Source organism: Sabethes cyaneus, chromosome 1 (assembly GCF_943734655.1).
Source record: "Sabethes cyaneus chromosome 1, idSabCyanKW18_F2, whole genome shotgun sequence".
NCBI classification, from domain to species: domain Eukaryota; kingdom Metazoa; phylum Arthropoda; class Insecta; order Diptera; family Culicidae; genus Sabethes; species Sabethes cyaneus.
In genome coordinates this window covers 23,721,688-23,745,354 of record NC_071353.1, presented here as the reverse complement: position 1 = coordinate 23,745,354, position 23,667 = coordinate 23,721,688, and the positions used below count along the sequence as shown (strand labels likewise).

Below are 23,667 nucleotides of genomic sequence, written 5' to 3'. Positions count from 1 at the left end.
TGACAAATGCAAACGAGATGCCGATAGCGGTCAGTTCGTCAGTTTGAGAGCGGTACGAGACAGCAGACAGTAGTATTTTTGTAGAAGTAGTAGTTCAATGTGATATATTAAACCACATTGGTGGTAGTTTTGTTTATTGAAAACGTTGAAAATCCGCCAAATTCGTACCCGTCCTGGTCCTACCCTCCTACCTATGCTCCGGCCGACTCTTTCACTCCTTTAACAGATCAACCTGCATGCTGCATCTGTCAAATTGCGTTAGTGTTCGAAAATATATAGCGAACATTAGCAAACTATTGCTATCACATTCATTCAACTGTTGATTTAACAGACGAGCATAACCCTCTATGTTCAGTAAATTTTACCGAAGAACACCAGAGCATATAATATTAATTTCCCCTTTTCTATACACGAAGTGGTGTGCGTATACGGTGTACGGATAATTCGAGTGGTTTGTGATCTTTGTGATATGTGCAATGAGGGCAATGTGATATATACAGGTGTGGCAATGTTGGTAAAGTGGGTGAAATCGTAAATCGACTAATCACGATTAAGCGTGACGTCAAACTCCGTCGCGTCGCATTTCACTTGCACTCTGGTGGTACTCTTATTACTGGTTTTTTGGTTCAAAAAACGTATTCCAGCTAAAAAGCATTAAAACGCGCTATAATGACAGACGCTGTAAATTGTTTTCGTAATATGTGAACAATCTTTTTGACAACTCTGCATCCATCAAATCTGGCACTCTTCTTCTGTGCGGCAGTGTTGGTTTGTTCTTTCGTTTACGCAAAAGAAGGAGAGCAATAGTTTTGTTTACATTTCGCACATTTTTGCTCTCCTTCTTTTGCGGAAACGAAAGAGAGAGCAACATTGCCGTATAGAGCGTACAGACGGAGTGTGCCAGATTTGATAGTTGCAGGGTTGTCAAAAAGATTGTACGCATATTACGAACACAATTTATAGAGTCTGTCATCCTGGAAAAAAATAACCATTACACAAAGATAAAAATAATGGTAACAGTAGGATACAAAATACAGTAAAAACAATAATATTTATCGTCCGAAACGAAAACCAAACAGTCAAACTTATTGTTGTCCATCATAACTTTCATGGTTTCCAGAGATTCCACCATAAAAATGACGGGTTGTTAAGTATATTAACAATAAAAAAATATAGTTTTTCGCGAACAAAAATTTTCATTTACAGTAAAAGGTGATAAAAGTTATCGTCCTTTCATGGTATGTTTTTAGGCGGGTAAACAAAATATAATTATAAAAGGCAGCAAATTTGTGACATGTGGCCAATTCTATTCCATAAAATAAGGAACAAAAACATGAATAAAATTTGAATTTGAAACACTTTTATAATAAATTTACCATAAGTTTCATTGTCCATAATAAAAACTGTTGTAGGCGCATTTTTTTGTATGCCAGAAGGGCATTGGGTTAAAAGGCCACTGCGATAGTCTTAATGATCGTCTTTTGTGGCAGGTTGTAGGCACATTGTTTCTACTACAAAATTTAATGTATATTTTTTCACGGGTATTATAGCGCGTAAAAAGCTGGATAAAACATTGCACGCAAACGTCAGTGCGCTTTTTTCGTCCCATGTTTGACAGTGTTGTGTGGTTTGTTTGGATCACTTATTCGAAAAAACTAGAAAAAAAGAACCGCAAAAATGACAAAAATATATTTTGTGAAAAACAGCTATCATTTTTCTGCATCGGGAAAATCGGGCATTTCCAGTTTCCGCAAACAATAAGTCGTACGAATTCTTGTACGAATTACTAGTGAAAAATCCACTAGCACTAAATTTATTAGGTTACAAAACAATCAAAACAAATCACACAAACACTTCAAACTAGAGTTGAACCCTCGCTCCCCACTCCCCCCAAATTTACACCATTTGTAACCTAAATTTAACTAACCTGCCCTGCTGGTTACGTAATATTTAAATTTGATCTATTGAAATAGATTGATTGTGTGCACTCAAAATAATCCGCACATAACTAATGGAAAATTTCCATATGAAAATCCTTATGATTATTATATGTGCCACCACCCCTTCGGCAGGCAACCATGTTTTCGCTGCCAACATCTCGTGTGTCCGAAAATGAGATAGCATGTCAGCACTGCGTTTCACTCAACTGCCAGCAGTCTGATTTGGGCCCGCTGTCAAATTTTGAGCCCAGGACATGCTGTCGCTGACGTTCACTGCAGCTCGTTATAAAGATGTCGATGGAGTGTGTGCCACACATAAACACTATAGTTACTATATACCGTGGACCCCCGTTCGTTTGACCATTTTTAATCTGAACACTTTTTAATTTGAACCCCGTTGGTTTGCACGACGTGCAAATTAAAAATGGTTCAAATGTCATTCTCAACATGACATCATTTGTTTATGCAGACAATGCACAGAAACACGATTCGTTTGTACTGACCTAGCGTGTTTAATCGGTTTCACATTTCGTTTTCCTAACGATTAAGAGAGAAATCCGATCGGAAAATGCAATATTCGCACTTGCAACTGCCAACTAAAACAAACCACCAAAACAATAACAAAGAGCAGGGCGGCCAGTTCACACAGGTTTCAGCATATTTCGGGTTACCAGTTGTTCAAATTAAAAAGTAACCCCGTTAGTTTGCATGAGGAATCATTCAAACGAACGGGGGTCCACTGTATATAGTTCGGCGGATACAAAAATCGGGAGCCAAATAAACGTCAAAAGCGGAGCCAAACGTTTTCCAAAATTCGGATTGTGGGACTAATATTAATAAACAATCTTTATTTTCATGGAACTAGTCATTTCCAACACCCACTAGCGATTATTTTCCGTAAAAACCTGCACATTTCTCCATAATTTCAAATTAAATTTCAAAAATCAGGGTTGCCAATTCGCCTGGTTTTCTATCCGCCGTACTATATATATGGTTGTGCAAATTTTAAAGGTAAATTTTAAAAACACATAAATGATAACTGTTTGGCACATAAAGTTCATATACTGGGCACATGGAAAAAATCTATGTGTGAAACACATAGAAACTATACGAAAAGTTTTTTCAGTGTAAAAACTGTGGAATATAGAGCTTGCTAAATAGACCAAATCAAGGTGACGTCATCTGGCAGATACTGGCGCCCTTGTTTACAAACAGACCGTAGAATCCAAAAAAGTTTCAGCTGTTTAAACGGCAAGTTTGTTGTTTAAGTCGAGTTTAAACAGCATTGAGACTATATTTAAAAGCCATTATGCCTGTAAAATGTTAAAATACACGCTACATTCCCTATAAACGGAAAAGAAAGTTTTCCAAAATGTAAACAAGGGCGCCACTATCTGTCAATTGACGGTATGATGATTTGGTCTATTGCGGTTGTGTTGGCGGTTTGTTTTCCCCCAGTTTAAAAAACGTCATGGAAAAACCAACAGCAGCAGCAACAAATAGCGTGTACGTATACGCGGCATAGTGTGCGTACGGAAGCTGTCAGCAATTCGCGTTGACGAACGTAAGCTGCTGCCACCTCCAAAAGTTTACTGTAGGGGTGAAGCGGAATATAGATTGCTAAGCCCAGTGCAAAAGGCTACAAAAACTTATCGTTTATCACTCAAACGTATGTTTTTTTTACCGGGGTATAACTATAGTTACTATATATATAGTTCGGCGGATAGAAAATCGGGAGCCAAATAAACGTCAAAAGCGGAGCCAAAAGCTTTTCAAAATCCAAAATGCAGGAGTAATGATAAAAAAATACACTTTCTTTTCATAGAACTAGTCATTTTCAACACCCGCCAGTGATTATTTTTCGTAAAAACCTGCACATTTCACCATAATTTCAAATTTAATTTCATAAATCAGGGATGCCAATTCGCCTGGTTTTCTATCCGCCGAACTATATATATAGTAACTATAGGTATAACTGGGGGAAAACAAAAACAAACGTGTAAAATCAATGTTAAATCTAACAACAGCAACAACAAATCGCGCATCGATGTGTGCGTACGGTAAACGTCAGCAAGCTCAATAGGGATTCCTTAAAGAGCGCAAGAGATCGAAACATTTTGGCAGATTTTCACCCACACGTACATACGGGCATTTCTATGAGTGTGCAAGAGATCGTTTAATGCCGTCAACGCCGTCAACGCGAATCTCAATATGTTGCGTTGCGTGGATGTCGTGGATTGTTGACAGTGTTGTGGTTTGTGGATTCAGTGGATTTCGTTGAGGATAGCACTTTGACAGTTGCGATTATGCGCCGCTTCGGTGAGTTTATGACGTCTGGAGGTCTTGGAGTTCGTTCGATTAGCGAGTTTTGTTCGCGATTGTTGAGCGATCCGAAGTGCGAAAGGGAGTGCGAGTCGAGTCGAGTGAGCAAGGGTGAAAATTTTCATGACAGCATCAGCAGTGCCTGTGGCGTATAGAAAGGCAAGTGCTGTCTACTTTTTCTATCTGTTAATATAGAAAATGTAAAATTCTCTAGCTGATTTGCATTGTTACGGTGTACCAGTGATGTAACACGAGTGTCGGCTGCAAAATGGTGCAGAGAAAACATTGATTAGATTGCGATACGAGAGAAAATGTTTTGCTTCAAGTGGGTCGATTACTTGCGTCAAGTGTGAGTTTTGGACGGGCAACGTTTTGCCCTTTGCGAAGCCCTCAAAAGATTATGGCTTGCGCGAGTGGGACAAAATCAATTTCGGAAAGCAAGTAAAAGTTGCAGCGAAAACTGGGTGTGTGTAAATTTGTTAAAATTGACTTCGCAGTGATTAGTGAAGGAAGTGTGACTATTTTGATTGTGGCAATAGTTTACACGATACTGTCCTCAATGGAGAGATTTAATTTGTGTCTGTGAAATGCAGTAAAATAATTTGGTTTTCCATTTTCGAAGATGAGCTGTGCTCGTGAGAAAGAAAACTGCAAACGGCTATGATTGTTATCTACGGTGGAAAGCATTATATCTGAATAGTAATGATGGGTGTGCGAATGGATTTTGAAATAAAGAGTGGAGGATGCAGAAAGTCATACAATTGTGTCGATGCGGTTAGCCAATCCTAAAAGTAGGAAGCAGTTTTAACCATCAAAACGATTACTCATGCTGTGGGGCATGCATCCACGCTAAATTATATAAATTAGTGCCATCGTGAAGTTCAGAAGACTCCCACGCGAACCTGCAGTTCTCGAACGTAGACCGTTCATCTGAACTCTGGTTTTCGTATTTGGTATTAGTAACCACACGCGTTGGATAATCGAATAAATCTCTGCCCATCATCTGTTCCGGTTCAGCTGCATTCGAAAACGTTCATATTTGTACGCACGAAGCAGGTAAGATTATTAATGAAACTGCTGCAGAACAACCGGTAATCATTTTACTTTAAGTAGTTGAAACGAAACTGTTTTTCCAACCCGGGTTATATTACTAGATCGAACATGTTGTAACTCTTACGCTGTATATAATAGTGAGGATAAAAATCGATAAGTCTAGAGTACGTCATTCAGGCATTCTAGGGAAAAAGAAGCGCTTGCATTGAACTAAATCATACGAGTGTGAATGAGATACAATATTATTTAGCAAATGTTTAAGAACAGCTATTTGGTCACAGGTTAGAGTAAAAGAATATTGTTTTCATATTCGCCCAAGTTAACTTTGTGCATATAATAATAATAATTGAGTAAAATTACTTTTGATGAATTACTTTTTTTACTTTTCAAGGTTGAAACAAAAGCCGACCCAGTATTGAGCATGGGAGTGCACATAGAGCCCTGTGTCTCGACTCGACATATTTGCGATGATAAGAAGAAAATGCTTATCAATTCAGGAACCTAACTAGTGAGCTTGAATTGCCAATAGCAGCTACTAGAGCATACTGAAGTTTTTCGTCTGGTGGGCTGGTCCCAGAAACCTTTTGCGCGTAATTTTACCGAACTCATTTATATAGATACCTAGATAAAGTAGTCGCACATAATAGTTCCCGTTGTCAGTATACTATTTTTAGAGGAAATTAGCCAGATAGTCAATTGCATGTTTTTTTTATCGATTGACTTTGTTTGATATTGTATTTGATCGACTACAATTATTAAAGTATTGATTTTATCAAGCAAACTTTAAATCTTTGAATATTTTTGACTATCCTGGATAAATTTATGATATATAGATATGCGAAAATACAGAATAACTAAATTAAATAGTATTTACATACCTGTAAAAAACTTTTTAAGCATTTCTGGTTGAAAATGTTTTACTATTTTGAATTATAACTACGATTTGTGATAGCATGCTTTGATCTGCATGATTCTCTGCCTAACCATTGCACTATGGCAGGAAAACTGCGAATACCGGCCAAAAATATTTTTTAAAATTTTAAAAACTCGTGAAAAATCATATTTACGTTGCATTAGGGCAAAATGATCAAGCACATCACATAATTATTTTATTTACCATATCTGGCTACGTCGTACAGATTACTAACTAATTGCTAATTTAAATCTCTTATTCTAACACTGAACACATGTCTAGACATCGTAAAAAATCAAACATATTACAAACATCATTAAAGGACCGTGAACAAAAACTAGAACAATTATTGCACTTAGTTTGTTCTGTGAAATGGCCGCCGTGAGATCTGCCGAGGAGGTCATTACATCGCATCTAATCCAGGAACTCGAAGCATTCAACGTGTTTCTTGTTATGAGATTAAAGGCAAATAACCGCTGCTGTTTGGCTCACCTGGCTAAAAGTGTCTCCAGGTTAATCAACAGACAACGGTGTGGATATAGCTTGAAAGATTCACTAGATCATTCCAAGGCAGCTGACGCAATGCGAATCGCAAATATTTCTTCTGGATTCGTTCAATTGCAAGGGATTGCGTCACTTCGGAAGCCGCCAAATTATTTTGAAATTATTTTGACCATAGCGGTAATCACACGAATTTGTTTTGTATTGTCAGCAAAAGAAAGTTGCGATGATGAAAATAGCTCTAACAAGTCGTTGATATAGATGATAAAGATGAAAGGACCAAGCACTCTGCCTTGGGGTATAGCAGACGATATGCAAAATATTCTGGAGTGCTCTGCGGTCGGACAAGTATGAGCCTAGCCATTTGGAGAACCATAATGTGATTTAATTTGTCGATTACGAGACCGCATGCCACATAGCACAGTATCAAAGGCTGTCACATCAAAATAAATCGAGTCTAATTGTCGCTCAAATTCAATCTCATTCGATGCTTCATGAAGCCGTGCTGATTAATTGAGCTGATCGGTACCAGTGCTCTGTACAAAGTTCTGTAATTCAGTGTTTCAAATACTTTACTAAGGCAGCAAAGAATGGGTATAGGGTAGATGATCCATTAGTTGCGCCACTAAGCACAATATAACTTCATTTTGCTTGTTTATTGAGGTATATGCTTCAATTAATGCTTGTGGGATATAAATTTATCAAATACAAGGTATTTGTTACAAGGCAAGACAATTGCTTTCGTTGTACGAGAAGCTTTATAAAGAAAAAATGAATTTTCCGATTCAATTATATTGTACCAACAGCTGCGCTAATGTTTCCTTGATTAAGTTTGATGTTCCTTTAACCCTTTATAAGGCCGTGGCAATAAAATTAGCCCCAACGAAAAATATTTGTTTTGCGTCTATAATGACATCAATATAATTATAGAAGCAAGTTGGTGACAATATAGTTGCCACTGCCTTATAAAGGGTTAATTGTGTTATTCCATATACATTGCTAGGTTGCTAAGTGAAAAAACATCGTAGCAAAACTATAGATGAGCGCCTATAGTTGTGCGCTCCAACTGCGCGTTAGATTCTGGAAAATTGGCATTTTAGCAAATAATGATTTAATTTTAAATGGTGTAGTCTAACTAGCAATACTTCTAAAAACCTGTTTTATATAATGAATGTAATTGTTTTATCTAAAATGCTCCGGTGACGAAAATATGCATTAATAATGAATAGTAGCGCAACTATTGGTACTACCACAACTATTGGATCAACTACCCTAATACCCCGATAATTGGCAACCGAATTATAAGCTCCACTTGTGAATTGGAACTATGGATGGATACCAATTCCCATGTAGCTTGAAATATCTTTTCCTGGAGCGAGCGGTTAAAAACGATGGAAATTGGTAACGCAGATGATACGGCACAATTTTTCAGAAATATTGAAGATAGGTCATCTGTTTCGGGTCCTTCCGTTGAGTCGAGAAATTCCAGAGCTTTATGAGCTTCGTCTGCAGAAAACTGTATAAGCGGTAGATTGATATCTAGGAAAGATATTTGTGCGAAACACTTTTGCCGCTGGATGGGTATGATTTACTGAAGCTGGGGACGGGCTTGACAGGTATGAAACTGACCGACGAAGGCACATTGTTACCGGCTTTCCGTTTCTTAATAAAATCCCAGAAACGCGAAGGATCCCGTTTGTCAGTTGACTGATTCCTGTGCTGGTAGTTTTCGTGTATTGCAGGAAGAACGTATCTGGTCAACTGGACCAATATTAGAAAAATGATTACCCCACTCCACGTCTGCCGAAATTAAACTTAGCATGCCGTAGTCACATACAGAAAGGTCGAATGTGGTGTGTTCATTTAGGTCGTTCAACATTCGTGTGTCCAACAGCGGAGAGGATGGCGCGATTATGTCAAAACATTCCGGGTGAATGGTAAATGCTAGATCTAAAGAGTCCACTAATCTTGTTGACAAAATAATTGTATCTGTGAAGTATTGCTCAATTTTAGGTGAGACGTGCGAATGTCATCGTCGCTATGCCATCTCAAGTCAGGTAAATAAAAGTCTCCAGTTGATAAAATTATGCGCGACTTCCAGGGACGATCCGCAACAAATTGTACCAGTTTTGCGTGAGCCGAGCGTGGACTGAACTCGACATGGACTGCGATTTGTACAATCCACAAGGACAATGGACTCGCATTTCATAGCATTAATAATTACAATTCAATCCATCCACCGCCCGGTGAGTGATTGCTGGTCAATTCATTACGATCACAACGGAATAGAGCGTAGTCAGGGGATATTTCGGTCTAGTCGATATTAGCTTCAAGCCATGTTTCCAAGTACATCATACTCACAACTGGATAGCAATAAACGTTGTCGAGCAATTTTAGTCTGCGAACCCTCGAAATTCTGATAGTACATAGAAGTAAAGGGTGTCCCACATCAAATTGCACCATGGAAGAAACGCTGTAGAAAATTACCTAATTGACCGATCCTTTTCAAACTTAGACAACAAAATATAACCCATTAGTAAGCTTTTGGCATGATTGTTTTATTCAGCTTCAATACCATAACCGTATGCTCGCCTCTTACGCTTACTTATTTACTTACTTAATTGGCCTAACGTCTTACGACAAGGCCTGCGCAGTATAATTTCTTTATCTATTTCGGTCCATAGCAGCTGGTCTCCAGTTCCTACCGGATTTGATGCGAAAATCATTTTTGCAGGATAGTTGTCCGGCATTCTAGCAACATGTCCTGCCCAACGTATCCGTCCAGTTTTAACCGCTTTCTGAACACTTGGTTCGCCGTAGAGACGCGCGTGCTCGTGGTTGATTCTTCGCCTCCATACACAGTTGTCTTGCACTCTGCCAAACATGGTTCTTAGCACCCGCCGTTCGCAAACTCCGAGTGCTCGTAGGTCCTCTTCTAGCAGTGTCCACGTTTCGTGCCCGTAGAGGACAACCGGTATAATTAGCGTTTTGTACAGTGTGCACTTTGTACGGGGGCTCAAATTGTTCGACCGCAAGTGTTTGTGGAGTCCGTAGTAGGCCCGACTTCCGCTGATAATACGTCTTTTAATCTCACGGCTGGTATTGTTGTCCTCTGTTGCCAGTGAGCCAAGGTATACGAACTCGTCGACTACCTCGAACTCATCCCCGTCGATTACCACGGTACTGCCCAAGCGAGCCCTGTCGCGCTCGGCCCCGCCCGCCAGCATATACTTCGTTTTAGACGTATTTATCTTCAATCCAATCTTCTCTGCTTCGCGTTTCAGTCTGGTGTACTGATCTTCCACCGCCTCAAATGTTTTGCGGACAGCATCCACGTCGTCAGCAAAGCAGATAAATTGACTGGATTTATTGAAAATCGTGCCCCACATTGCGATCGTCGCTCGTCTTATAACACCTTCAAGCGAAATGTTGAATAGCAGGCAGGAAAGACCATCTCCTTGTCGTAGTCCCTTGCGAGATTCGAATGGGTCCGACAATCCACCCGAGATTCTCACACAGTACTGGATCCCATCCATCGCAGCCATGATAAGTCTAGTAAGCTTACCCGGAAAGCCGTTTTCGTCCAAAATTTTCCATAGCTCTTGTCGGTTTACGCTATCATATGCGGCTTTGAAATCAAAGCCGTGCGTGGAGACTCGGAATTCGCGGCACTTCTGGAGGATTTGCCGCAAGGTGAAGATTTGGTCCGTTGTATACCGATCCTCCATGAAGCTGGCCTGGTAACTTCCCACAAATCTATTGGCTATTGGCGATAGTCGATAGAAGATTACTTGGGATAGCACTTTGTAGGCGGCATTCAGGATAGTGATCGCTCGGTAGTTCTCACAATCCAGCTTATCGCCTTTTTTTGTAGACAGGGCAGATAACCCCGTCTTTCCACTCCTCCGGAAGTCGTTTCGTGTCCCAAATCTTGATAAACTTGTCCGGGCCCATTTTAATAAGTTCCGCTCCAATGCCATCCTTTCCCGCTGCCTTGTTTGTCTTCAGCCGCTGAATAGCTTCTTTAACTTCCCTTATCGATGGGGGTGGCACATCTTCGTTGCTTGCTACACCAATGTGGTCACTTCCTCTACTATCATGGTCTTTCGCCTGTACGCCATTCAGGTGTTCATCGTAGTGCTGCTTCCACCTTTCGATCACCGCACGGTCGTCAGTCCAGATACCTCCATCTTTATCCCTGAACATTTCGGCCCGCGGCACAAGGCCTTTGCGAGATTCGTTGAGTCTCTGATAGAACTGGCGTGTGTCGTGAAAGCGGTATAGCTGCTCGAGTTCTTCGCACTCCTTTCCTGGCGCTTCTTCTCCTTGAAGAATCAGGTTTGCTGTCTCCGCTTCTATTTGTATCGCTCCACATTCTGACGTGGCTCTACGCAACATTTGTACCCGCGCTGCGTTCTTCTCAGCCAATGGCTGTTAATGGCTCGGGTTAATGGGCCGCAATTTGACCATCACTGCGCTAGTACCCTTACCATCACCAGGTAGTGATCCGAATCGATGTTAGCGCCCGGATAGGTTCTGACGTCGATAATGTCTGCAAAGTGCCGACCATCTATCAGAACGTGGTCGACTTGTGATTCTGTCTGGTTGGGTGATCTCCAGGTGTACCGATGGTAGAGGTTATGCTGGCAGGCGGCGTTCTTGGAGGTGGCGAAGTCGACAAGTCTTAGGCCGTTTTCGCTATGGACCACTGTGGGGTCTATTTTATGCCCAGTGCGCAACGCATCAATGGCACGCATTACCCAGCCGTTTACCAGCCCCCATTACGCTTAACTCCACTCAAAAAGTTTTGTACAACTTAGCTGCAGCTTCATCTGTACGGAGATCTACTTTTTCTTCATGTCTTCCTCAGACTTGACCTCCTTGGGATGCTTCCGTAGTGCCTATTAGTAGTGGCTATTATGAAGCCTAGTATTTTTCGATGGGCCTTATTTCCGGTGCGTTGGAGGCGTTCATGTCCTTAGGTACGAAAGCGACTCCGTTGGCTTCGTACCGCTCTAATACATCCTTTGAATATTGGTACGAAGATAGATCCGGCCAGAAGATCGTAGGGCCCTCGTGTCGCTTCGACAGAGAAGGCAGATGCTTCTGTAAACACTCCTTGAGGTAGATCTGCCCGTTTACAGTCTCGGTAGTCACGAACGGCGGACTCCGTTTGCCACATGATGTATTTCTAGGCCAAATCATGTATTTCTTGGCAAACTATGTAAGTTTCTGCATTTTTACTTCCTTCGGAACATCAAACTTGTGCTGGGTGATGAAATACAGTAGACCCGGAAGTCCGCCTTGACGTAGGTCTCATCATTCATGTTGAGAGGATTGAGGATTTTCCAGGTGTTTGCGCAAAATAAATTCGCGACGTTGCTTTTCGAGTGACGCCATTTTTTTCCAATTTTCGAAAAAACTGAAAATCTATACCTATAAAGAAGGATTTCTGTCTGTCTGTCTGTCTGTCCGTATGTTCCTTATAGAATCGAAAACTACTGAACCAATCGTCATGAAAATATGCAAGTAGAGAGTTTTTGGGGCCAGGAAATGTTTTAGTGATGGTTAGAAACCCCTCCCCCCACTAAGAGGGGGGGCTCCCATACAAATGAAACACAAATTTCTGCATAACTCGACAACTAATCAAGCAAATAGAACAAAATTTGGCATGTGGGTGTTTTCGGTGACAAGAATTTATTCTATGGTAAATTGAGACCCCTCCCCTCTTTATAAGGAGAATTACAACTCCTCTCCTCATTAAAAGGGGGGGCTTCCATACAAATTTCCTCATAACTCGAGAACTAATCAAGCAAATGGAACCAAATTTGGCATGTGAAGGTTTTCGAGGGCAAGAATATTTTCTATAGTAAATTAGGACCCCTCCCCACTTTAAGAGGGGGGGCTCCTGTACCAAAGAAACACAATTTTCTTCATAACTCGAGAAGTAATTAAGCAAATGGAACCAAATTTGGCATGTGGTTGTTTTTGGAGACAAAAATTTTTTCTATGATGAACTGGGATCCCTCCCCGTTTTAGGAGGGGGGGATCCTATACACATGAAATACAAATTTCCTCATAACTGAAGAACTAATCAAGCAAATGGAACAAAATTTGGCATGGGAAAGTTTTCGAGGGCAAGAATATTTTCTATGGTGAATAAGGACCCCTTCCCACTTTAAGAGGGAGGGCTCCTATACAAACGAAATACAAATTTCCTCATAACTCGAGAACTAATCAAGCAAATGGAACAAAATTTGGCACGTGGGTGTTTTTGGAGACAAAATTTTTTTCTATGATGAATTGGGACCCCTCCCCACTTTAGGAAGGGGGGCTCCTATACAAATGAAATGCAAATTTCCTCATAACTCGAGAATTAATCAAGCAAATGGAACCAAATTTGGCATGTGAAAGTTTTCGAGGGCATGAATATTTTCTATGGTGAATTAGAACCCCTCCCCACTTTAAGAGGGGGGGCTCCTATACAAACGAAATACAAATTTCCTCATAACTCGAGAACTAATCAAGCAAATGGAACCAAATTTGACACGTGGGTGTTTTTGGAGACAAAAATTTTTTCTATGATGCACTGGGACCCCTCCTCACTTTAGGAGGGGGTGCTCCTATACAAATGAAATACAAATTTCCTCATAACTCAAGAGCTAATCAAGCAAATGAAACCAAATTTGGCATGTGAAAGTTTTCGAGGGCAATAATATTTTCTATGGTGAATTGGGACCCCTCCCAACTTTAAGAGGGGGGGCTCCTATACAAACGAAATACAAATTGCCTCGTAACTCGAGAACTAATCAAGCAAATGGAACCAAATTTGGCACGTGGGTGTTTTTGGAGACAAAATTTTTTTCTATGATGAATTGGGACCCCTACCCACTTTAGGAGGGGGGGGGGCTCCCATACAAATGAAATTCAAATTTCCTCATAACTCGAGAACTAATCAAGCAAATAGAACCAAACTTGGCATGTGGAGGTTTCTGGAGGCAAAAATATTTTCTATGGTGAATTAGGACCTCTCCCAACTTTAAGAGGGGGTGCTTCTTCACAAATTAAATACTCCTCATAATTCCTCATAATTCGACAACTAATCAAGCAAATAGAACCATATTTGGCATGTGGGTGTTTTTGGAGGCAACCATTTTTTCTATGATGAATTAGGACCCCTTACCTTTTTAAGAGGGGGGGCTTTCATACAAACGAAATACAAATTTCCTCATAACCCTAGAACTAATCAAGCAAATGGAACCAAATTTATCATGTGGGTGTTTTTGGGGGCAAGAATATTTTCTATGGTATATTTTCTATGGATTTCCCCACTTTAAGAGGGGGGGGGGGGGGCTCCTATACAAATGAAAAACAAATTTCCTCATAACTCGAGAACTAATCAAGCAAATGAAACCAAATTTGACATGTAAGTGGTTTTGGACGCAAGATTTTTTTCTATGGTGAATTGAGACCCCTCTCTTCTTTAGAAAGCGAGTTATGGCCCATCTCCCCTTTAAGAGGGTAAGCGAGTTCGGTATGGGAAAGCAGATAGATCGGACGCTTGTGTGTTTTTCGCGATACGTTGGATCGAAAAATCAGTAGTTTTCGCTTTGATTTAATATACGCGAGTGCCTCTAGTTGAAATTCCTATAAGCAAGAGTGACTAATGATGAGTTTATACCCCGCGTATCGGAATGAGTGATATTTTGAGCTAATTATGATGAAAAGTGCGATTCCGAACCAAGCTTTTTCAGCTTTTTCCTTTGTCGGTTATGCATGTCTGTGTATTCGAGCAATGATATTGCCCGCTCAGCTGTGTGCTCAGCGCAAGAAAAATTCCGTTTCGGCAGTTCGTATAATGTGTATCAAATGCAAAGTGCATGTGTGTTAGTGAAGCAGTTGGGGCTTGTTAATTTTTTTGTCAGCACATAGCTTCGTGGTTTCTGTGTGTGCATTTCGCTGCTGCGCTACTTGCCGTTGAAGCCGCTGACGAATAAACCGTATCACCGCTGTTCGTCTTTTCGTGTTTTTGCTTGCTAGTGGTGGGAATAAGAGACCATCATGCAAACAGTCTGTACATAGTGTACGGGTACCATGCTCCCCATGAGTAAGGTCTGATATGTAGAGTGGTCAGAGGACGTTCCGACGAGTGCTTAGATAAGTAGTGGTTTGGCAGTTTGTTTTTTAGGCTGAAGACTGATGTGTGGCGATGTCTTTCTTGTGTGCTGTCCGTTTTAAACCTTACACAGTCGCAGACTTTGCTGGCCCATCGGGAGGCTGACTCGGTTAATAATACAATGTACAATTTTATACAATTGAATGTACTTTTAAAATATAGTTTATTAATTAGTATATGACTGCGATACATAAACAAGTGAAGAATCATTGCCACTATAATAGATATTCTTTATATATATATATTGTATATGTATATTACTCGTTATTTAATACATTTACATATACATCATTAAAAGGGAGGGAAGGGAGCATCAGGGTATCGAATGAATCAAAGACTGGATGAGGGATGTGGTAACCAGCCCAAGTCATATAAGGTTGGAGAGGATTTTGACGCGCCCTTCTAGCACACAAATCATCACGCAAGATAAGTTTGCACGGCGAAGTTATGTATCTTGAAACCGGAGGTCTATGCTGGAAGGAGTGTCTTATATTCCCGTGGAATCATATAAGCGACATTGCTTATAGATCCACCCAACCCCTTTTGGTCCTTCACGAACAGCATTGACATAAAAGTTACTGGGTAGATAAATTCGATACTGCAGTAATTCTACTTGCATACAATGGGAAACCCTTGAGGTGATGGTGGCTATCCCCATACATACATACATACATCTCCCCTTTAAGAGGGTAAGCTTCCATACAAATGAAATGCAAATTTCCTCTTATCTCGAGAACTAATCAATCAAATGGAACCAAATTTGGCATGTGGGAGTTTTAGATGGCAGAAATTTTTTCTATGGTGAATTACGACCCCTTCCCCTTTTAAGAGGGGGGCTCCCATACAAATGAAATTCAAATTTCCTTATAACTTGAGAACTAATCAAGCAAATGGAACCAAATTTGGCATGTGGGAGATTTTGGAGTCTTGAATTCATTTTACGATAGTTAGAGACCTCTCACCCTGTGGTAGGGGGATATGGACTCTCATACAAATAAAACAGAATTTTTTGCGAAACTCAAAAACTAATCGAACTCGAGAAATTCGAGACTCTTTCATAAAACATTAGTCAATACAAGACCACAAAAACTATCTATAGTAACACTAGATCATTCAGGACGAGACGGTCGCGAGTGTTGCCGGTGACCCGCCGTCGGGAGCGCCGCCCACTGGGGGGAGGCAACTCCCCGCAGAAATCACTACTGTCTAGGTTCATTTGTTTTCCTAGGTCTACCTGGGTTTCCTGGAACGAGCGACAGTGAGTAAGGAGAGGATCGCGAAATGGTACTTTCCACAAAAAAGTTTTCCGTGAAATGGTACCGCTTAAGGTTTCTCGCAAAATGATTTTCGGCGAAATTTTGTACAATCATGGCGAATATTATTATCCGATTTCTGGCTATGCAATGAGGGGACAGGGGAGTTGTTTTCTACTTTACTGTGAGGAAAAATTGCAAATTTGTATATTAAACTACCCATTCCTGGTAACTTATAAGCATTAACATAAGCAGCAAATCGGCTATCTGGCATTTTATACTGCACGTTGTTGTATATTAGCTTTTTGACTGCATACGTGTTGTAAATTGGCAACCAAAATTGTATTCAAATTCTTCGTGTCGGTAATTAGCTGTAAATTAGCATTTTCAGGACTATAAGAAGGTTATCAGTAAAGTAGCTGTATGGGATGCTTTCATAGTTACGTAACTGCCAAAATGAATCATCTAAGGTTGAACTCCTCAGAAACTTGCAAAACTCGAGATTGTGACAAAGATCATCCGAGATTCATGATTTATGTACAACACAGGTTAATTTGTGGCAATACGAAGTTTGTCGGGTCAGCTAGTATAATATGAAATAGAGTGTAAACAATACACTTTAAACGAATTCTACTCAAATTTTTAAGAGAAAATACCCAATGGGTAATTTTCTACAGCGTTTCTTCTGTGGTGCGATTTGATGTGGGGCACCCTTTAGTGCTGATGGAATGTATAGGCTTTTGCGCAAGGCGCACCAGGATGCGACGTAGGATTGCTGATTGGTGAGCCGCAGACGGCTGAGCATCACACTTAAAGCTTTCAGGCACACTATAGGAAGCTGCGGCGACAAGAGGTGACAGGAGTTGTTTGTTACGTTAAAATTTATGAAAGTTTATTTTTCTCCATTGATTAACATTTTACTTATATTTCACTTTCATGAGGGTAATATGTCAGTTTTAAAATGATGTACTGCTCCAATATATGCGCAAGTGATAACTTTTTATTTTGTTTAATTTTTTTAAACAACTCCTTTATCAGATTTATGAAATGGACTACTTCAAGCCTTCAAGGCTTTAAATTTTGGCTGCTACTTTACATGAGGACCTGCTTATGTGCTGTGGTTCGTTTGGATTCAGCATTAACAAATCGATGTTGCGGTACACCGCCGAAGCAAAAAGAAACCGAACCGCAAATAGTTAGGAAGGATGTTGTGGACAGCTCCTTGCCGTTACCAATAGAAGGGAAAGCTTAATAGCAGATAAATTTTTGGAATGAGGGATGGCTTACTGTACCACATCATTCTTGGAAACTTACTATTTTACTGTGTAGACAACAACATATGAGTAATGAACTTTTGTACACTTGTGACATACGGTTTACTATGAACGCATTTTTGATTTGAATAAAAAAAGGAAACCTGGTAGCTATGCAGTTCAGCACACCATAAATCTATGTATATGTTCTTAAACTTATACTGACTGAACTGACGAAACTGAAAATTCAAAAGAATATAAAACACGGCAGCCGGAAATGAAGTACTTGGACTGTTCCACCACACGGGACTTTGCTGCAGTGCTTCTGTGTGCTGTTCCGTTCCTCGAATATATAACATCGTGAATGGCTGACCTTCCTTCCATTTCTTCTCGTATACAAGCTCGTCATAGTTAATTGTCTCGCATTTTTTCATTTGATTGGCCATGCATCTGGCCAATGCACGTAACAAGGCCCTCGTATAAAGAGCGGCCAAAAGTGCCAAAACTGAAATGTCACATTTGTTTTAGCATATTGTGCATTTTGATGTATTTTTGTCTATTTTTCATAATCTAATCAATGCGGTCCACCCAAATTAAAGCGAAACCCTCGATTAAATCCACCTGGTGGTAAAAAGAAGCTTTGTTATACCATCTTACTGCTTATTTGAGATAGAAATCGACACGTCTTTGGAACATATTTCAACTGTTGGTTGGTTAACGCTGTGTTATTACATATCATGGATTCATATCACCTCTACAGACAGATAATAACCGCTATATTGGATGTACATGGATTAACGCCGTGAAGCAAGCTTTCTTATTCAAAGTTTTTTTTTACGAAAGTCTGTTTAATGAGTCCTCGGTCAACTATGCAGTCGTTTCTATAACAAAATACTTCTAATTTTTGTTTACAATTTGCGAGAATGTACTGTACATATAAATAAGTTAATTAGGTAGATTTGAAAAAGTTTTAAGCGAATAAAATGATTTGTTTAGAATTATCATGAAAGGCAACAAATCACAATGTAGCTATATTTATAAACGTCAAATTATTAGAAACCAGCATACCTCATGAAATGTTAGGAGCTGTGCTTTAAAAAGAACGATGCATGATAATAATTTCATAATAGAACATTACTTGAAAACTGCAGACGTTCATAATCGGCAAGCTCCAATAACCGGTAAGCCCTAGCTAATGGAAATTGCTATATGCCAGAGGCCTGATGGAATTCATATGTAATTCCACAGCACAAATCCCCTAGTGAATACACTATTAATATTCTTGCGCAAGCAGGGGCATTGCTCCTGTACTAGGTTGGACTATGTTGCACATTAACATCGGCCATTGTCATGTGTTACTGAATATTAAAACGAACAAGACAACATAGCCATTTCTCAAAGTTAGGGTCTAAACTAACTTACAAAATTTTCATCTTTTCGGAAACGAAAATAGGGTCCACCACCATCAGTTTTCCTCGGATAGAATCCGCAAGCCGCACCGAAACGAGGTCAAATCGTTGAAAGTGTACCATCAAGAACAACATGATCTGTTCTATGTCTTTCTCGCCTGCATGGCAGGTCAACAAGAAGACATTTTAAGCCGTCAACCAGACGATAGATGTAAATGCATCCAATAATGTGAACTGCTTCAGCACGTCCTTTCCGTTGGATTTCTTCACCCAAAATCATTAGAAGCGTTCGGCTAGCAGTCTAAGCGTTGTTCGCTGACCCACGCGCTTAAAATTGAACCAAAAATTGATAAATTAGCTGACAAACGGTTCCGAAGTTCAGCTGCAACCATTCAAACCAAACGCGTGATACGATTTCCGAATAGTTGGCGGCATTTGAACGATATTCTAACAGTTCTAGTAGCAATGAATCATGACAAGTTGCTTCTTTTTTCGTCGTACAAATTAGCATATGCCCACTTTATTCGCCACGATATCGGATAACATGTATGCCCACCGGTAACAAAACTAAACCGACTCGGCTTAGCACAAGTGGAAGCCAGAAGTATGACACGATTCCTGCCGCCTGGCAGTCGTTCGTTTTAATGCCTTGCTTCCGTTGGCGCTCATCCCCGACGTCGCCGCACGATTTGGCGTCTATTTCTCGTCATCGCTCCACCTCGAAGTATAAGTATGGTGCAGTGCTAAAATCGACAACCGACTCAACTCTGCCATCCGATCCGTCCCCAGCCAGCTCGGTTGAGCTGCTTGTTTTTGTTCTGACAGTGATTGGAAAAATTAGAAGGCCGGCTTAGTGTGTGAAGTGTGAACGAACGGTGATGACGACGACGATGACGATATGCTTTCAAAATATTTTGAGTTGTACAGTGTTATAGTTTAGGGGCGACAACTGACATAGTCATTTGTTTTGAACAAAAACTATGATTAATTACGTAATCAATCATGAAAGTTCAGCCAGCAAAATTACATTCCATATTTTTATGGGTCATCGTCTGTTAACCAAGTTCAAGCATCTTCGATATGCCCATGGGAAACCAGCTCTCGAGAACTGAAACTGTAAATGGTGCACACTGACTAGCGTCAGTAAAATATACTCACTCCATCTGCCCATTTCATAGTCCGAGCACTAGATTAATCTACCGACTAAAAAGATGATGAACCAACCTTTCATCGCGTACTTTCAATTTCCGATTAGCACTCGAGTGGATTTCTTCGGGCAAAGTATCATCATGCGGATATTGCTGGCCAAAGCAGGAACGCTCTCTGCTCGGATGCATTTTTTTTCCTCGATTGGGGCCACAATCTCGTTATGGTTCTGTCTACGGTGCAGCACGGATCCCGAAAGAGAGAGAGAGAGCGAAACGTCTGCAACACATCACCACGCTGCACCGTCCACTGACTGCTGCATATGCATTTATTAACACACAGCCTATGATGAGATGCTAATGAGCTGAACGACAATTATCGCATCCTGCTATCGCCTAGCTGGGTAAAAGGTGCCGTATTATAAAGAGACATGTTGGAAAAAAGATTTTTTCAAAGGATTGCGTTGTCATTTCCTTGTAACTAAAATCAAACACCATGCGTCTCCATTGCATTATCACAACTTTATTTCTTTAAGGTAAAATTAGTCGTCATCGATTCTGCCAATTTCAAAAGCAGTTTTTTTGTTTGAAACAAAAATGTTGTTCATGAAAATATATTCGCTGTGCTCAGATTGGCAAAAAGAATGCAGTGAATACATTTCTATTAATAATAGAACCCCGCTTTTGGACCCAAAAACTGCTTCCAAAGTTGGGCTCTCCGACGAAAAGTTGATGGCTGCTAGTTTCCCGTAATACATTTGTATCTCAAAAACAAAAAATATATACATTTCTGATATTTTATTTGTAATGTGACAAGGAAGGGGAAAGTGTCCAACACAACCGCAATATTTATGTAGGACTGGGGAAGTTTGGTACGTCTTCTTTTTATTATACAAGTGCCTTATTCGAGAGCAAGAATCTTCAGCAAGAATAGCTAACTCCTAGCCTTCGCAGACGACGTCGACATCATTGCTAGAAACCTTGGGACGGCGGAGGCGATCTACGCCAGACTAAAAACGGAGGCTAGGAGGATGCGTCGAAAACCAAATATATGGTAGGAACAGGCTCCAGAGAAAGCAACGTTTGTTTCCCACGGACAGTGACTATTGACGGCGATGAACTAAAAGTGCTTGATGAGTTCGTATATTTGGGATCTCTGGTCGCCGCCACCGACAATAATACGAGTAAGGAGATCCAACGGCGCATTCAAGCTGGAAATCGAGCCTACTTTTCCCTCCGCAAGACGCTTTGATCAATAAGTATACGCCCCGCACTAAGCTGACGATGTACAGAACGCTAATCAGACCGGTAGTCCTCTACGGACTTGAAACAGTAACTTTGCTTACGGAACACATACGAGCACTTGCTGTATTTGAACGAACGGTGTTGCGGACTATTTTTGGCGGTGTAGAAACGGAAAACGGAGAGTGGCGGAGGCGTATGAATCACGAGCTACAGGGACTGCTTTAAAAGATTCCCATTGTACACCTAGCGATAGTTGGGAGACTACGATGGGCCGGACGCGTCGCAGGGATGCCGGACGACTGTGCAGTGAAATCCATTTTCTTCAAGAACCTCACCGTCACCAGGAATAGAGGGACCCAACAACCTAGATGGTTCGTTATCGCTTATTTAAACTTTATTTCCCTTAACGTCACGAGCCCAAAGCGATAGCTTTGTAAGGAAAGGTCCTAGAGATTTGCAATCTTCTGCAAAAACGTGTATGTTGCGTCTTTCAATAATCACCTAGAATCATATATTCTTGTAAAATGCTCCCGTCAAAAGAAATTGTGGAATAACATCAAAAAACTTGGTTTAAAACCTATTGTAGTTATAGCCGATTGCACAAACGTTACGGCAGTTAGTTTAAACGCCTTTTTTGTCTCTAATCACGCTTCGCATTTTTTCGCAGAAACAGTTTCGGATAACGATTCAATAGCACGTTTCTCATTCCGTAGTGTATGTGTAACATTAGATGAGATTCTTAAAGAAATTTCTTCAGCTTACTGCGATTCTCTTGATGAAATTCCACTCAGAATTTTGAAAATGTCTTTCTCGATTATAGCTCCTTACATAACTGACCTTTTCAATTTCAATATAACATCATCAACCTTTCCTAGCTTGTGGAAAGTAGCACGAGTGGTTCCTATTGGAAAAATTGATAATCCCGCTAGCGAGACAGATTACAGACCTATTTAGCATACTTCAAGCGCTCTCAAAAATCTTTGAAAAGATTCTCTCAAATAAGCTGAATGAATATTTGAATGAGCACGAATTACTTTGTCATTTTCAATCAGGATATCGAAAAAACTGTAGCACCACAACAGCTCTTATAAAACTTGATAACGATTTTCGATGTGCTTTGAATAAGAAAATGATAACTGTACTATTATTGCTTCATTTCAGTAAAGCATTTGATTCTATAGATCATCTGTTGCTCTGCAAAAAACTTAAACGTTACTTTATGCTGCACGATTCTGCAGTTGAGTTAATATTGAGTTACCTATCTAATCGATTACAATATGTTGAATTCAATGGTCTTAAGTTTGACGTTTATGTGTTGGATGCGGTGTACCGCAAGGATCAATTTTAGGTCCTTTACTTTTCTCAATGTTTATAAATGACTTACCTAATCAAATAAAGTATTGTCAGTCACACTTTTATGCCGATGACTGTCAAATATATTTATCGGGAAACCGAACACTGTCAAACATGGTTAATCTGGACATTCAAAACATAATTGAATGGAGCAATGCGAATGGTCTCAAACTAAATGCACGTAAGACTCAAGCAATCATTTTTAGGACAAGATACATGGATGTACATGAAGCTCCTCTTGTTAAACTGGGTAGTGAAAATGTAAATTACTCCGATATCGTAAAAAATCTTGGCATTTTCATGGACAGCAGTCTGAATTGGAAGGCTCAAACTAATGCGGTCTGCCAAAAAGTTTATTTTGCATTGCACACTTTGGTAGCATTAAAACATTGTACTCCACAGCAGATGAGATTGAAACTTGTACGATCTCTAATAACTCCACTATTCGAATATGGAGATGTACTTTTCGCTCAGTCAACAGACGAAAACTTTCGTAAGTTACAACTTGTTATCAATTCGCTCACCAGATTTGTTTACGGATTAAGAAGATTTGACCACATTTCAAGTTTTTCCAAATTGATTCTTGATCGTAGTTACAGAGAATATATAAATTTTAGAATTTGCAGTATGACGTATAAAATACTAAATCACTCTCCAGTCTACTTAGAAGAATATTTTACCACAACACTTCCTAGAACGCTGAACTAGAAATACTCAGAGGTGAGATATACGCGGAAGCAGCCATCTTGGGAGCCAACCGAGCAGCGAGAATTGTCAAAAGGGAGCCAATCGAACACGCATACTGTTTGCTTAACAAGTATTGAAATAACTATGAAATCTACTTAAGCTATTGTCACGCACCTTGAATATTATACTCGGACACAGTGTGTATAAAGCTTTGCAATGCATTTTACACTGATTAAGTTGAAAGATATATCACTCTATTGTGCAAAATTGATGTAAACAAAACAGAAGCGGATCATGTTGAAAACAATCAAGCCAAACTGCTATGGCATTTTGCTCCGCAGCAAGTGCTGGCAGTTTCTGTACACTGATGCCAAATCGTTGGTTTTAGTTTCCGCGTATCTCTTACTGTGAGTATTT

General features: G+C 40.1%; 1 protein-coding gene across 1 annotated transcript in view; it reads left to right on the top strand.

Moving 5' to 3' along the window:
• The first annotated feature begins 4,312 nt into the window (after positions 1 to 4,312).
• Positions 4,313 to 23,667, top strand: part of LOC128741106 (ankyrin repeat domain-containing protein 50) — a 31,615-nt gene continuing 12,260 nt past the window's right edge. Inside the window, exon 1 of the mRNA XM_053836685.1 lies at positions 4,313 to 5,318. The gene's annotated coding sequence lies outside the window, so the exon portion shown is untranslated. The remainder of the gene's footprint in view (positions 5,319 to 23,667) is intronic.